This window comes from Furipterus horrens, unplaced genomic scaffold, assembly GCF_987537825.1.
Source record: "Furipterus horrens unplaced genomic scaffold, mFurHor1.1.pri manual_scaffold_1, whole genome shotgun sequence".
Taxonomy (NCBI): Eukaryota; Metazoa; Chordata; class Mammalia; order Chiroptera; family Furipteridae; genus Furipterus; species Furipterus horrens.
This window is the reverse complement of record NW_028327171.1, coordinates 96,057,385-96,074,119: the sequence shown is the minus strand read 5'-3', so window position 1 is coordinate 96,074,119 and position 16,735 is coordinate 96,057,385. Positions and strand designations below refer to the sequence as shown.

Sequence of the window (16,735 nt, the reverse complement as noted above, 5' to 3'; positions counted from 1 at the left end):
TGAGGCCTAGCCTTTATTTTAAAATCTATTTTGTTTGATTTAAGTTTCATTACCTCATTTTTTTTCCATTTTCATTTTCATGAAATATCTTTTTCTATTGCTTTACTTTCAACCTCTGTAACTTTTTATTTGAAGGGAGTCTCTCATAGAAAGGATATGTAAGAGTCCTGCTTTTTTTCAACAACTGAATCACAAAAACAAACTGAGCACATGAGAAGAAGAGAGACAGAATCATGGATATGAAGAACATTTTGATGTTGCCAAAAGGAAGGGGGATATAGAAGAATGGGTGAAGAGGTGAGGGGATTAAGAAGTACAAATAGGTAGTCACAGAATAGCCATGGGGATGTAAAGTACAGTATAGGAAATGGACTAACCAAAGAGCTTATATGCATAACCCATGGACATGAACAATGATAGGGGGATTGTCTGAGGGAGGCGAGGTGCTAGGTGGAGGGAGACAGAGGGGGGAAAATTAGTACAACTATAATAGCATAATCAATAAAATTAAAAACAAAAAACAAAAAACAAAAACCTCCTCAAAACAAGACAAAAAATATTCTCTCGTTTTTCTTTAAACTTTGACATTTTAATTTTGTTGTGTCCTAGTGTGGGTCTCTTTGGGTTCATTTTGTTTGAGGCTCTGCACTTCTTGGACTTGTATGTTTATTTGCTTTACCTAGTTAGAAAAGTTTTCCATCATTCTTTTATCAAATAGGTTCTCAATCCCTTGCTCGCTCTTGCCTCCTTCTGGTACCCCTATGTTGCAAATGTTGGTATACTTGATATCTTTGAGGCTGGACCTTGACCTTTTAGAGGTTGCATCCAGAGAAGGAATATGAAAGTTAGACGACCAACTGGACTTATTTAGATTATGCCTCTCATCCTACAGACAAGAGAGCTGAGGCCAGTCATGATTAAGAGGCACAGTGGCTACTGCTGAAACAGATATATCTTTTCCGTAGAGTATGATAATTTTTTTCCAGTAGACAACTTACTAATGTGGTTAAAAATCACAAAGGGACTCTGAGTGATTTGTGCAATGAATAGAAGGGAGAAAATATGGAGAAAGGGAATGAGAAAAAACTAACAGGAGAAAAATTAATTTATTCTGTTTCAAATTAATGCACATTTAAAAGGATAAAAATTGTGTGGTAGTCTCTCCTACCCTATCTCTCTTGTTTGTTTATTTTTATAGTCTTAAAATTATGAGGGTTTAGTGAAAAGAGAAAATTTAACTGTCTTCCTATACTAAGAGTTTGTCAGGGGACATAGGAGTTCAACCTAGAAGCATCTGAAAATATACAAAAAGGAATTTTAAATAAATATGTTATCTATAATATATTTTAGCCTAATGTAAAAAATTTGGGAGTTGCTGTCATTGACTCCATGAAATTTTATATGACTTATTTCTGTATTTTGTTTTATTTATTTACTTTTTTTGTTTCCTTCAGCTGTAACTGTATTGTGTTCTGAACTCCAGCATTATCTTAACTTTGAAGTGTTTCAATAATCCTGGGAATCCATAAAAAATATGGTTTTCTCTGATTCTTGTCCATTGATTTAATTCTGCCCCTCTTTCTCTGGTATTCTGAATTTCCAAGGGAATATGCATAGGTTTTTCATTCGCTGATTGTCATTGGTTTCAGTGGTACCTTTCAGTATCATCCTTCACATGTGAAAATTATCTCCTTTTTTAAAAAAATGATTTTCTTCTGTGATAATTTCTTTCTGTCAATTCATTATTTTTAAAACCTCTTTTAGTCTGTTGTTGGACCTCCTGAGTTGATATTCTATTTCTCTCATGTTTCTCTGAGATTTTCCATTTCTCTTTTTTTCCCTTCTTTCCAGAGATTTCCTAGGTTTTAGCTTGTGATCCTTTAATCAATTATTGGTTTCAATTTGTTAGTATATCATATTTTTCATGTGTAAGAGGTCTTTCAGTATAACTGGCTTTTCTTTTTTTCTCTTTCAATCTCCTATACTTGTTTTATGTAAATAATAATCTCTCAAGTTTCTCTACAGATACTAAAATTTTGTCTGTTTTTAAGTTTCTTTTTGTTTCCTAAAGTATCTCTCTTTTAAAAGAAATGATTGAAGTTTCATTTTTGTTTTTAACTTGATCTTTTATTCATATTCCAAACTTCCTCAAATAGTCGGCAGTGATTTATGACTTGTTGCTGCAGGAACGTAGGTGGAGCTTCTTAACTGGTAGTTCTGCATTATGGAAACAAGAAGAGAGCATGCCAGTTATGCTTCAAGATTCCCCCAAAGCCTACATGTAGAGGGCTTTGCTCTGGAGAAACTGACATCCAAAAACTCTGCCTTAGGTAATCTCAGACAATTTATTTAATTTATTTGTGGAAGAATCCTTTGATTCTTTTTTTAGTGGGATGTAAATAACTAGCTTGGCTATGTGTTTGCATGTGGTTGGGGAAATTAGAGAACATAGTATAAGATCAATTGAATTTAAAGTTTCAGTTAGACAACGTTTGCATCTGAATTGTAAGCCTCTTCAGAGTTCTGACTCAGGATTCATTGCATTTTTCTCTTCTGGAGCCATCCCTCTGCTAGGCTCCCTTTTCCCCATATTGCTTCATCATTTGCTCCTATATTCAGTCTTCATCTTTCATAATTTTGTTAAAATCTCCTAGCTTTAAACATGTGCTCACCTTTTCTCCTTTTCTTTGGTTGCATATTTAGCATGTTTTAAGCTATTTTATTATCATTTCTGTGGTACTTTCAGGAGGTAGAAGAGATAAGCATGTGTAGTACATCTTTCATCATGATATAGAAGTCTATCGTTACATTTCCTTCAGTCCACAATGTTTGGAAAATATTTGTATTGATACACAACAATACATGAAAACTACAGAAATCTATCAGTGGTTTTCAAGGGATGGGTAAAGTATCAGGTTTGGAGACACCTGCTTAATATAAAATATTTTAAATGCACTAATTTATCACCAAGATATAAATATTACACTAAATATGTCATATATCAATATAAAGAAAGTCTTTTCTGTTCTGTTTAGCTTTATAAATCTGCAAGTTGGTTTGTTTGCCAAACCATGTCATTTCCATATAAATCTCAATCAAGTACTGGCAGTTTTCTGTTTGTTTTATTTTTGTAGAAATTGATAAATTGAATCTAAAATTTGTATGGACATGCATAAGCTTAGAAATGGCCAAGGAAATCCTGAAGAAGAAGAAAAAATCTGGAGGTGGTACTAGATAACAAGATCTGTTAAATAAACTAATTAAATAATTTATCTTAATCTTTATAATTAATTATATATTTAACATATGATATGATACAGTTTTATCATATAATTAACTATGGTTACTAATACACTGTGCTCTTGGCTCAAACATAGATAACTGACTCACCTGATTTATGAAAGATGTAACATTGCAGTACAGTGAGAAATGATGGGTCAGTTTGATATTCACATGGAAAAAAGTGTTTATCAACTTCCACCTACCTCACAAAAAACATCTGGAATTTTAAAGTATCTTAATGTGAGAGGTAAAACAATACGAGTTTTAGTAGTAAATATAAAATTTCTGTGACTTGAAATAGTTCAAATTTTCTGTGTAAAGACACATAAAAAAACCAACCATAAAGAAAGACATTAATGTAATTGGTTATATTAAGTTTCAAAAGAAACCACCAAAAGGATGAAAAAGTAATATTAAGACTGACAAATTAACAACAATTCAATGTTATTAATCATTAACGCTATACATGTGAATGTGACTTTTTTTTTATTTGAGGGTAGAGTTTGACAGGTGAAGAATCTAATGACTAAATGACTCTAGGCAAATGTTGCACAGAGACCCTGAGAGGTAAAATGTTTTCAAAGATGGGAAACCTAAATGAGCCAGGGAAATTAGAATGTAAGAAGAATGAACATGATTCCTACCTGTCACAAAAGATGTGAGAGACTTATTCATTCTTTCATTCATTTACTTATATAACAGATATTTACTGAGTGCCAACTATGTTCCAGGCATTGTTCTAGGCACTGAAAATATATAGTATGGAATGAGGCAATCAAAGTTTCTTTTTTCATGTTTCATTTATAGAGACAGGTAGGGAGGCAGCAGGAGAGGCATAAATTATAAAATAAATTAATAAAGAAGAAAAGAAAAAAAGTCCTGAAACTGAGACAATGCATCAATATATTGGGCAATGGGACAAGAGTGACCAGGGATCTTCTCTGGGGAATAGGAATGTCAACTGTCCTATGAATGGCAAGGATAAGCAAGCTCTCAGAGCTCTGGAGGAAGAACATTTCTGGCAAAAGGAATCAGTTTATGCAAAGGCCCAAAGGTCTAAAGAAGTCAAGTAGTTCAGGAACCCAGCTGAAGACCAGTGTGGCTGAAGTATAGAGAAGGGGATTAGAGTAACAATTCCAGGTGTTCTGATTGTGTTATCTCAGTAATTCTGAAGAAGAAATTTGGATTGCAATATTGGTTTTTGATATCCTGGTAGATGGTGGTAAAGTTAGATAACAAGACATTGTTTTGGGTGTAAAATTATTAAGATTTTTAAAAAAATGAATTATTAGCTCTACATATACTCATACTCATATACTGCACTGAAATGTTTAATCAAGCATATTTTATTCATTAAAAAGCATACTTCTATACTTCCAAAATTCTCATACACAAAAACAAAAACATCAGTTGATAATACAAACTTTATTATAGACACAATTCTTACTCTAGTTCACTTTCCAAACAAGAGGAATATGAACATGATGAAACTAAAATTAATACAGATATTAATCATTTCTATGAAACTAAAAAGAAAAACCAAAACATTTTCTCTGGAAACAACTATAATAGCAAAACTTACTCCAAATACAATAACAAATAAATAAATAAATAAATAAATAAATACTCTTAAAAAGATTTTAAACTTTTCAACAAGAGGTAGAATAATTTAAAAAGTGAATAAAGCAGAGAAAATATTTAGGGATAACATAAATATTTCTTCATAATTCCCCCCAAGTGGTATAAAAGAAAAAAAAGTTTTAAACAGTCTGAAAACTTTTTACAAAAAAAAATTACTGTATGTAGTTGACATAAAATCCATTGACATGATCAAATAATATTTAAATATTTAAATAATATTTAAAAATTTCTACATAAATTTATTTTATGTAGCAGCTAGTGTTTCAAATAATTGCTTTATTAAATTTTATTTAGAATTAGTTTATATAGAATTAAATATGCTTAACATTTATAATTTTAATTGAGATACAATTTACAGATAACATTGTGTAAATTTAAGGTGTACAACCTGTTGATGTGATACATTTATATATTGCAGTATGATCACCACCTTAGCTTTAGATAACACCTCTATTAGGTCACATAATTATCGTTTTCTGTGATGAAAATTTTTAAGATCTAGTCTTTTAGCAATTTTAAAGTACATAATACAATATTGTTCACTATAGTCACTGTGCTGTATATTAGATCTTCAGAACTTATTCATCTAGTTGTAAATGTGTACCCTTCAATAACATCTCCCCTGTTCCCCATTTCCAGGCCCCTGGTAACCACTTCTCTATTCTGTTTCTATGAGTTAAGCTTTTAAATTCCACCTACAAATGGTATCATACAATACTTGTCTTTGTCTGGCTCATCTCACTGAACATAATGCCCTCAACATCCTATTACAGAAGCAGAGTTTTCTAACTCTGACTATATATATATTTACCTTTACCTATGTGTTGTATACTTTCATATGATTTATATCACTAATTAGTGTTTTTTCACTTTAGCTTGAAGAACTTCTTTCAGCATTTGTTGCAAAGCAGTTTGTGGTGATGAATTTCCTCAGATTCTATTTGTCTGAGAAAGTCTATTTCTCCTTCAAATTTGCATGACAACTTTGTTGTATAGAGTGTTTTTGGCTAGCACTATTTTCTTTCAACACTTTGAATATGTCATTTCACTCTTTTCTTACCTGTGGAGTTCCTGCTAAAAAATCTGCATATAGCCTTATGGGGATAACTGTGTAAGTTTTATGTTTCTAGGACTTTAGCCATTTTTTGTTTTCTCTGGTTGCCTTTAGAAGTCTTTCTTTGTCTTTGATTTTTGACAGTTTCATTATAATGTGTCTTGGAGAGTATATTTTTTAAAATTTTTTTGCTTCATCCCAGATTTGGAAAGCTCTCAGTTACAATTTTTTAAATAAATTTTTCGACCCCTTCTTTTTCTCTTATCTTTTGGAATCCCAATTATTACAGTATTTGTGTGTTTGATGGACTCCTGTAGATGACATATTCTCTCTTTGCTCTTTTTTATTCTTTTTTCTCTGTTCTCATCTGATTAGGTTATTTCAAAGTTCCTTTATTTTAGATAATTAATTCTATCTTCCATTTGATCTACTCTGCTATAGATGCTCTCCATGCATTTTAAAATTTTCATTTATTGAATTTTTAGCTCCAGAAATTATGTTTGGTTCATATTATGGTTGCTATCTCTCTGTGAAATTTCTCATTTTGTTCATTTATTGTTTTCTTTTTTAAATTTATTGTTTTTCTATTACAGATGTCCCACATTTTCTCCCATTGCTCCTCCCCACCCAGCCTATTCCTTTTCCCACAGTCAATCCCCACCCCATTGTCCATGTCCATGGGACATTTATATTAGTTCCTTGACTAGAACCTTCCCCTTCTTACCCCCTTCTCTCCCTCCCCTCCCACCACTGGTAACTGTTACTCTGTTCCTTCTTTACTTGCCTCTTGTTCTATTTTGCTCATTTGTTTGTTTTGTTCATTAGTTTCTTGTATTAGGTTATATCATATGGTATATGTCTTTCACTGCCTGGCTTATTTCACTAAGCATAATACTCCATTTATTGTTTTCTTAATTTTGTTCAATTGTCATTCTGTATTTTCTTGTAGTCTTCAATTTCCTGAAAATAGCCCTTCTGAATTTTTTAATCAACTTACGTTGCAAAATTCCATGTCTTTGAGTTCAGTTATTGAATGATTGCTGTTTTCTTTTCATGATGACATATTTCCTTGATTCTTCACATTCCTCAGAGCTTTTGAATGCTACTTTTACATTTTAAATAAGAAACACCTTCTCAAACCTTTATTAGTTGTCTTTAGGTGCGTTATACTGTTGGTAGATCATGTTATATCTGGAATTTTCTTTGGTCTTGTATGGATATACCCAATTCACACTTCTTTCTCCCTCTTGTGGCAGAATTCTTAAGCTTTAATGTCTTCTGTGGTTCTTAAAACTTACCAGGCTGGCTGAGGGAAACCTCTCTTGTGTTTTTCAGAAGGTAGTTCTACAATTAAAATTTGTGTTTTCTCCCTTGTCACAGAACCTGGCCTGCTTACACTTGGGAGTGTCAGAGGAGCCAGCCACAGAGTGGGGAATGGTTTGAGTTTGGTATTTGAGAAGTTTGGGGTTCCCACAGTCCTGTTGGGGGACTCCTCCAGTGAGGATATCAAGAGGCTCATGGCCAGACTTCCTGCTGAAGTCCTGAGTACTGTCAGCAGGAACCACATCTCATTAATGCCCTTTGATATTCTTATCTGCCTCTTTCTCTGTCTTCTTCCTCTCCCCAGTTATGAAGGTCCCACCTCAGGACTTTGGGTGTTGCTAGAGAGAAATGGATTTCTCCAGCAGTGTCCACACATCTGGTGCAGTCAAGCACTCACCCCTCTCCTTTCCCCTCTCAGGGAAGTCACCACTGGCTAGTTCAGTCCCATGCTGTATAGCTTTGTGGGAGGGGTGGTGTTGCCAAAGTTTCTCTTACCTTCTCCGGTGCATCCAAATTTGTGTTTTTATTTTGTCCCAAAGGCATGCTATAATCTCCCCTGGGGAAGACTGGACTTATAAAACCTTTTTCTTTTGATGAGTGTCTGCTCAAATCAATACCCTTCATGTTTTCCCTGACTGTGCCTGAGAGGGGTTGAGACAGGTTTGCTTCCTCCTGCTGGTTCTGTAGCCTATACTGAAATGTATCTCCCTATTGCCAAATGCACAGGTGAGCAAGACTCCTCCCAGGACCTTTGGCATGTGATGCTGGATCCCACAACTCCCACAGAAACACTCATGTTTGTGGACAAGTGCCTAATTGTCCTTTAAAGGGGGGGGGGGGAAGAAGGGGTGTTTTACACCACATTGAAACTGACATCACTGACAATTATAGTTTTATAAGCACACTTAAATTTTTCTGGAGGCCAAGGAAAAGAAACCAGTAGGGAAACTGGTGTAAAACTGAGGAGAAGAAACAAGGGTTGTAGTTTTGGGTAATGGAGACTAAATATGAGCCACAGAAAGAGAAGTGACACCCTTGAGTTATGAGGGAAAGAGAAGAGGATAGAAGAGAATCAGGAGAAAAATGGGAATTTGACCCTATGCCTAAGTGTTTCTATTGTGGTATCCCTCTGTACCACAGACATAAATGCCCCGCTCTGCTTTCCTCTGTGAGAATGAGTGTCAGAGGGAAATGGCACTGTGCTGTAGGGCATATGGAAGGCTCTAGAGTTAGATCCTGAGCAATAAAGTCATTACATCCTTGGAAGTTCCAGGCAGAGATGTTCAGAATATATACCTATTTTTGCTCAGGCATTGTGGAGAAATGGAAGGTGTATGAGTTGGTCTAATACCCAAAAGCTTTTCAGTTCTGGGAGCAGCGGGGGACATCACCTAAATGAGGGAGGCAGTGTTGCACACTGAGTGCTGATGAAAGTGGCCATGGACTTGTTTCTAATGTCACTTCAATAAGGTCAATTTTTTAAAGGTGTTTAAAAAAAAAGTTGTCATGGGAAAGTGCCTCTCACACATAAATCTGGGCCAACAGATATCAATCTTAAAGAATATTGTGCTCTTGAGCACATCTGTGAAACTTCCTAGGAACACTTCAAAAAATAACTGAAAATGATTTTGACAGGGGAGACAGGAAGCAGGGCTTGACTAAGGTTGCCCAAAGAGATGAACAGTGATAAAATTTGTATTATCAATGTTAATGTTACCTCATTTGTACTCACAGGGTCACGGTATAAGAGGACTTATTGACAGCATGCATTTCAGTATGTCATTTTTATCTGCCTATTTCTAAAAGAAAAATTCCCAATAGCTTCAGCGTTTAGGTATAGAGGTTTAAATTCTAAATCAAAAGCTGAAACATGGTACAGATCATGTGACTTTCATGTATGAGATTCAAAAATATTTTGTTTTCATGAAGAGATGCTTGCTCAGGTGGAGGCCACATGTGCTCTCTGAGCTAGGAAGAGATGAGTTTCATTGAATGTGTACAACAGGGCTTATGTGTACACAATACACATATGTGTATGTGTATACTCCTGTCAAAATTATCAATATACTCTCGCCCTTAATTTCAGCCAAACTGCAGTGCTCAAGTACTCCTCATGGTGTCATTATGTTGTCAAAACATGCCCTGAATAGCAAATTTAGAGAGATAAATTTCCACCTTTTCTTAAAATATTTTTATCTTTGTTGTTTTACATGAAATGACTTCAAATGTAGAAGGTATCCATTATTGCTACATTTTCAGAATTATAATATATTAAGGCATACTTTTTATATGCCAGTGATGCCCTAGCTTATATCTCTAGCCCTTATTGAAACTCCAGATTCACAGATTTAACTTTATACTTGATATCTTTACTTAGATGTCTTATATAAATCTCATACTTGATGTGTCTAACATAAAACTCTTAATTTACTTCAACTTCCAAGCTTTACTCTGCTGTCTTTCTAATCAAGTAAATAACACCCCATACATCTAGTTATGTCAAAAACCTAGAAGTCATTCATCATCTTCCTGTTTCTTCTTTCCATCAGCTGATGTTTCTTCAAAAATGTGTCCTTAGTCTATCTACTCCAAACCATATCATTTAATAGCAACCTGTTCAAAATCACTGTAATTTTTCCTGTTATGGCAGCTCTTTGCCAGCCTTTCTACCTCCCCAACCCCCTGACCGCCTAAGATGCAGTCTTCACCCAGTAGCTGAAACAATCATTAAAAAAGCATAACTTACCTTCAGTCACTTTCCTATTTAAAACACTCCCACTAGGATTTTAGGGAGATAATAAATAATACTCTTTTTTAAAAGCTCTCAATTCTGGATTCGATCAAGAGATAGAAAGATTTGGACAGATAAGTAAAAATATTAGTTTTCTTATTAATAAATGCTTAGATTAACAAAGATTGCCTAGTAGTGAGCACGGCCATAAAGACCTCAATAATATTTAACTTAACTACCTATTTATTTTTCCTCATTTTAAAGTGTGGTTAGTATTTGAGGGAAGCATTGCCATGAAGGTAGAAACAAGATTGCCCTTATAAATTTCTCATATTTTTCCCAGGAGGAATTCTTCATCTTTCATTGCCCACAGGCTTAATCATTGTTTAAAGTTTAAAGAGAACAACAAAAAAATTACTTTTGCCTTAAGTTTTTGGCCTCTGACACTCCTCAAAGAGGCAAGTCTGATCTGACTAGTAATTTTCAAAAAAGAAATGGAACTTGGTGGAGATGACCTCTTTTGGAGTTTCCTATTGCCTTCTGTCCCCCATAAAGGTCTTGTTTCTGCTTTGATGGAAACCCACATGGGCACCCACAGTTGTACATCTGTGCTGGTGAGTAAGCTGGTACATTCTCTGCTTCAGAGACTCCTACTCGATAGTTAACACCCAGCTTGAATAACACCTGCTCTATGAAGTCGCTTCTAGTCAAGTTTCATTTTTCATCCTTCTCAGTTCTTGTAATAACTGCTACATACATCTGGGTTTTACCAAGCTAACCTACCATATATACAGATGGTGTTTTGTCATTTGTTTTTTTATCCTCACCCAATGACATGCTCATTGATTTTAGAGAGAGGAGAAAGGAGGGATAGAGGGGAAGAAACATTGATGTGAGAGAAACATCAGTCAGTTGCCTCTTGTAGGCACCCCGACCAGGGACCAAACCTGAAACCTAGGCAGGTGCCCTGAACCAGAATCAAACCCGTGACCTCTTGGTTTACAGGATCATGCTCCAACCAATTGAGCCGCAATAGTTGGGGGCTCTTGTGGTTTTTATGTTTGTATTTTACAACACACTCAACTTCTCAAAGGTAGAAACAGTGTTGTGGTTATTGTTTGGTTTTGTTCTGTGTATTTTTCTTCATTTTCACTTCATATTCCCAGGACTCTGGTGCAGAATATACTCAGATAATATTTGTTGAATGTATTTTCTCCCCCCTTTCCTTCTTCTTTCTTTCCTCCCTTTCTTCCTTCTTTCCTCCTTTTCTTCCTTTCTTCCTTCTTTTCTCACTTCCTTTCCTTCTCTCTTCCTATTTCCCTCTATCTCTTTCAGTCTTCTATCTTTTAAATCACCTAAATAATACTTTGTATGTAATGGGCATCTCCTTGACAAACATATATCCATGTTGCTATAGATTGAATGCTTTTGCCCCCACCCCACATTCATATGTTGAAACCTAATTTCTAGTGTAATGATATTAAGAAGTGGGACCTTGTTGTGGTTCAGTTGATGGGAGAATCATTCCATGCACCAAAAGGTTGTGGGTTCCATTCCAGGTCAGGGCACATACCCAGGTTTCAGGTTTGATCACCAGTTAGGATGTACAGGAGAAAACTGATTGATATGTCTTTCTTACATTGATGTTTCCCTTTCCCTCTCTCCCCTCTCCCTTCGTCTCTCTCTAAAATCAATAAAAATTCTCTGGTGAGGATTAAAAAAAAAAGAGGTGAAATCTTTGTGTGGTAATTAAATCAGAGAGTGGAACCCTCATGAAATGGGGAGATCACTCACTCTTCTCACCATCTGAAGACACGGTGAGAAGACAGCCATGTATGAACCAGGAAGCCAGACACCAAATCTGTAGGTGCTTTGAACTTCAACTTCCCCCACAGAAATGTGAGAAATAAATGTTTGTTGTTTAAACCACCCAGTCTATTGTATTTTTGTTACAGCAGCCTGAAAAGACGAAGACACATGTTTTATTCAATATTGTTTTATATTAATTAGTCTTAAAATCCAAATTAGATTTAAGAGGGGTTTGGATTTTATAAGTGTCCATTATCTGGGGAAAAATATTATTTTACTCTATTGTGATGTAATCTTAAGAAACAATCTAGTATATTAGCCTGTTCTCAGACTTATGAACACCGTATATTTTGATATCTCTACCATTTCAGTTGGTGTAAAACCCATTTTAAGTACTAAACAAATAACTAATAGAAGTGAAATCAGAAAAGTGAGTGTTCGTGCTGCCTATCACCACCAGAACCAATAAGTAGAGACAGTGATTGAATCTTTATGGACACTTTATTCAAATTGCTGATGATCTAAGATGGTGGATTATGTACCCTGTAAGACCATCTTACATCTCATTTCAAGTCAGCTTTTTTTATAAAGAGAAAAAGGTGAAGGTAAGGAGATTAAAATTCAGGAAAAAACGTATAGGTAAGGGATTTGGAACTCAGGAAAAAGGTTAATCAGATAAAAGCTACAATCCAGCAATTTTCCTAGCATTCCTTCATTTGTTTAGCTGTCCAGGTGATTCTTTGTCTGTGTCCTGGGCTTCCCAGATGTCTCTCCTCTGGAACACAATGGCTCAGATACCATCATGATTGTTTGCAGTCCCCTTGGGGCACAAGGATCAAATTGCTTATAGTCCTCTGGAGTCAAGGTGGGTCATATCTTCAGTTCCTGAAACAATAGCTTTTTACATGCATTTATTACTGAGCTTATTAACTACTAAACATAAAAATTTCCAACTTTTTTTAAAATATATTTTATTGATTATGTTGTCACAATAGTTCCAGCTTTTTCCCCCTTTGTTCCCCTAAACCCAGTAACCCCCTTCCCTCCAGCAATCCCACCCCCCCTTAGATCATGTCCATGGATCATGCATATAAGTTCTTTGGCTTCACCCTTTCCTATATTATTCTTTTTTTAATTAATTAATTTATTTATTTATTTATTTTTTATAACAATCCCCCCTCTCAGACTTAAGACTCTTTATAATCTTATAAAGGACAATGTCTTGAGTTCCCCAATCATAAGCTCACATCTCAGTACCTGGTCACTTTTCATTCCTTCCAATCTATATGAACAAAATTTATTTTCTGCCTCTCATCTCCTTATGCTCATCAGTCTCATCAATTTACACTTGAAACAGTGGTACACATTTTCACCAAGGTTGAAGGGCATGTTTAATATGGTAAATTGATTCATTAATTAGTAGATTTATGAGCCCATTTAACTGTAAGATCTAGTATATCTCATTCTGGAACAGCTTGATAAGAACCTTGTATCAAACTCAGGATTTGGTTTATTTTTGTCTGCTTTCTGGTTCTGCGTGCCTGTATTTTGAATCCATTCTCAGTCAGTCTCTCTCCTTGCAGCAGCTCCAAAACATATATCTTTGAAACTCCAAGTCCATGAGAAAAGGGGAAGTCTCTTTTTCTTGTCTCAGAAAACTCAAAGAGAAGCCTCAGAACTGAATTTCATACATTCTCATTTTATAGACCTAGATCCTGTGTCCATTCTTAAATTGTGACTGAACCAAATTGTGATACGTAAAATGTGTTGTCTGAATTAAGATTTGGCCACAAGTGCATTTCCAGATCCAAGTGTAAAGTCAGTTTCCCTCTATACAACTGAACAGAAGGGCAGAGGAAGGGTGACTTCCCAAACCAAAATCAGGGTCCTAAGGGCTCTGAGTGAGCAGGAGGCATTAGTTATAATGTCCAGGGTTTGAATGCCAAGGATAGAGAGGAAGTATTTGGGGGCAGATATCACTTCAGCTTTAAACATGTTGAACAGGTGAGCATAAAACTGGAGAAGAATTACAATGCTACTTGTTAACCTAAAAATAGAAAGCCAAATAAGAGGCAATAAGTGTTTATTTGAGATTCAAGAGAATAGATATTCAGGAAGCACTGATTCAGGCAGAAATGCAAATAGTATTCTGATTAGGAGGTGAAGGGGAATAATTACAAATATAAGAAATTTCTACAGGTGTTAAGCTAAGGAAGAAATTTCTATAGGTGCAGAAAAATTATAACATAGTGATGCTAATTCTAAAAAAACTTTAATTTTTTTAAAGAATTATAGTTATGATATTTGCTTTCCTATTATCTTTGCAAACAGTTGTTTGGAATACAGTGCTGCTTTAGGTTCATTCTGATCGTAATTTTGTCTAGTGTTTCCATTGTTATTGTTTGTTTGCCCAGTTTTAACATTTCAAGGTTTGAAGGGTAAGACCTATCATGTAGTTTCTTTGGAATTGCGGCTCCAACTCTGCTTTGAAGTGGGTCCACTTGTATTATTTTTCACGCAATAGTTAGGAATTTGTTCCAGTCTCCCCAAATTTCACAGTTTTATTTAAAAACCTCATCAAAACTTATAAAAATTAAAAGCCCCACATAACTAAGTATGCATTTCAAATGCAAAAATTTATGTATGTATAACAAAATATCAAATAAAATGTAAACTTATAGGTGTTAAATATACCTTACCATTCATATGTAAATTATTAGTCTTGCTATCAAGCTGCTTTTGTTAACATCAAATCCTTTAGTCTTAGAGCTTTTTCTGAGCTTTGTTTCTGATGGAGTTGGTCCCATTGAGCACAGTATTATCATCCTGTGCTTAGCTCCCAGGCTCTTCTCTGCTCTGGCCCTGTATCATGAGAATTGTTAATTCTGCTCAGTATTGTCTTGCCCAGAGTCCAAAACCTCCCCTCTGTAGGAGAGATATCCTCCCACTTCAGATGGCCTCTTAGTCCCTACCCAGTTTTTTTCCTTTAGTGGGAATGGGGTGGGGAAAGCAAAAGTAAGATGGAGGAGGGTGCTATGGGATGCTGGGACTGTGTTGACAAAAGGACTTATAGTGTTACCAAACAGAAAGAGTTCATCTACCCAGCACTAGCAGAACCAAACACTAGACACTGAGAACTGCAGTGGGGAAATATTATCCATTTTATTATGAATGGCACCATTCAGGAGAACAGGAAGTAATGCTCAAAAAAAAAAAAAAAGAACTCCCAATGGTGTGTGGGTTACAGATTGATTATATAGGGCAAAATCATAAGATATTATGGGTTGAAGCTCATGCTGGGAGCTGATTGGTGGAAGGTGAGGTAAAGGTAATGAATCATTTCTTCAGGTCTTCAGAATAGCTCTGAGGTCTATTACTGTGTTCCTCTGTCTGGAAAGTAGCATGGGGCAATTTCACTTTAGGGCTCAGTAGCTGAAACTAACTTACATCAAGATGTTATCTTTAGCCTGCTGGAGGTCTCAACTGTGTGACCATTAGTCAGGTCCAGGCTTCTGTCTTCTGCCTCAGGTGTTGCTGATTGTCACAAGAAAGACTAGGTCTCAGGAGTGTATAGACAGAAAGAAAGAAAAATGATTTCTAGAACTAGAACTTAAAGCTAAATTTAATCAGTCACAAGAACTCTCAGCTTCAGTAGTAAGGGTATTAGGCAAGAGGAAGGGATGGCAGGATTTATTTGAAGAGAATACACCCTCTTCTTTTCTGCGGCCTTTTAGAATTCATTTTTTTGTCTTTGGATCATAGTTTCTAAATTAAATTTTCTCTTTACTCTTTTAACAAATCTGAATCCAATGTCAATGGACTTCTTTCAGCAAATGAACAATATATGCTTTGAGAACTTTTTCTTAAAAATATTCTATGTCAATGTGAGAGCTCAACTTTAACAGGAAAAAAAATTACCCTTTATTGATATCAATGGCATTATTATTCATCAGAGAAGGAAAACTCTGATTCCAAAGAACCTCCGCTGCCTTGCGGCATACCTCTTCAGGGGAAAGGCTAAGGGAGTAAACCCCGACAGAAAATCCGGAGCCGGAGTCCCTAAGGCGGTTTGACGTTGTAGTCAACACCGGCAACTCCTGCGGCACTCCTGAAGTCAAGCTGTATTGACTCCGTCTTTCCCTTGGACCCTTCAGCTGCGAAGAGAGGGGGGGTCTGCTGCATGGGCAACAGCAGACCCTCCATATCACCCTGCCCAGGCTCTGTAGCTTCAGCTTCACTGGAGAGGACACTCCAGCATCATCGCAAGATGTCGACTTAACACGGGAGGAGACAGATACTGTGTCACTCCCGAGTCGGACTGCACAGCCATTCTCGGCGGTGCAGATAGACTCTTAAGAAGCTACACCATTGTCTCTCGAGACGGAAGGCTGCCAACGACGATTATTCATTCGGTTTTCCATGAGTCTTTTGCATTTTCTCCAGAAAAGTAACTTAATGAATTAAATGAAGGGAATACCCAACAAAGATTATAAACTATATCTTGGATACAAAGGTAAAATTTTAATGTAAGAGCCAAAGGAAGATTTTATAAATACTGTCTAAATATGGGGAAAGTACAGTTCAATGAGAGAGAAACAGAGAGCAAGAAAGAGAGGGAGGGAAGGGTGGAGAGAGAGAGAGAGAGAGGAAGAGAGAGAGACAGGATGTGCTTTTACACTAAGCACATGTGCTTTCTCAACAACACATTTGATATCTAAGCATAAGATTATGTTCCAAATGTCCATTTGTGTTCTTTTGTGTAGGACTTAGTACAATATTAGTTAAGACTAATGTCCTTAAGCAACAGTAATAACCTATTTAACTTTCAGTATGCCTAAAGTTCTGTAACAGTAGTAACTTAGCAGGCAGTGTGATTATGGCATTGAATAAAAAGT

At 35.7% G+C, this 16,735-nt stretch overlaps 1 long non-coding RNA gene across 2 annotated transcripts; it reads right to left on the bottom strand.

The window, feature by feature from the left end:
- Window positions 1-12,340: 12,340 nt before the first annotated feature.
- On the bottom strand, window positions 12,341-15,548 carry LOC150021535 (uncharacterized). 2 transcript variants are annotated; one of them, XR_016508252.1, is made up of 3 exons: window positions 15,288-15,548; window positions 14,540-14,702; window positions 12,341-12,737 (listed from the first exon to the last, which is right to left on the bottom strand). It is a non-coding gene; the product is annotated as an uncharacterized LOC150021535 (long non-coding RNA). The 2 variants fall into 2 exon arrangements; XR_016508250.1 differs by having other exon boundaries at window positions 12,341-12,725.
- Between the last annotated feature and the right edge of the window lie 1,187 nt (window positions 15,549-16,735).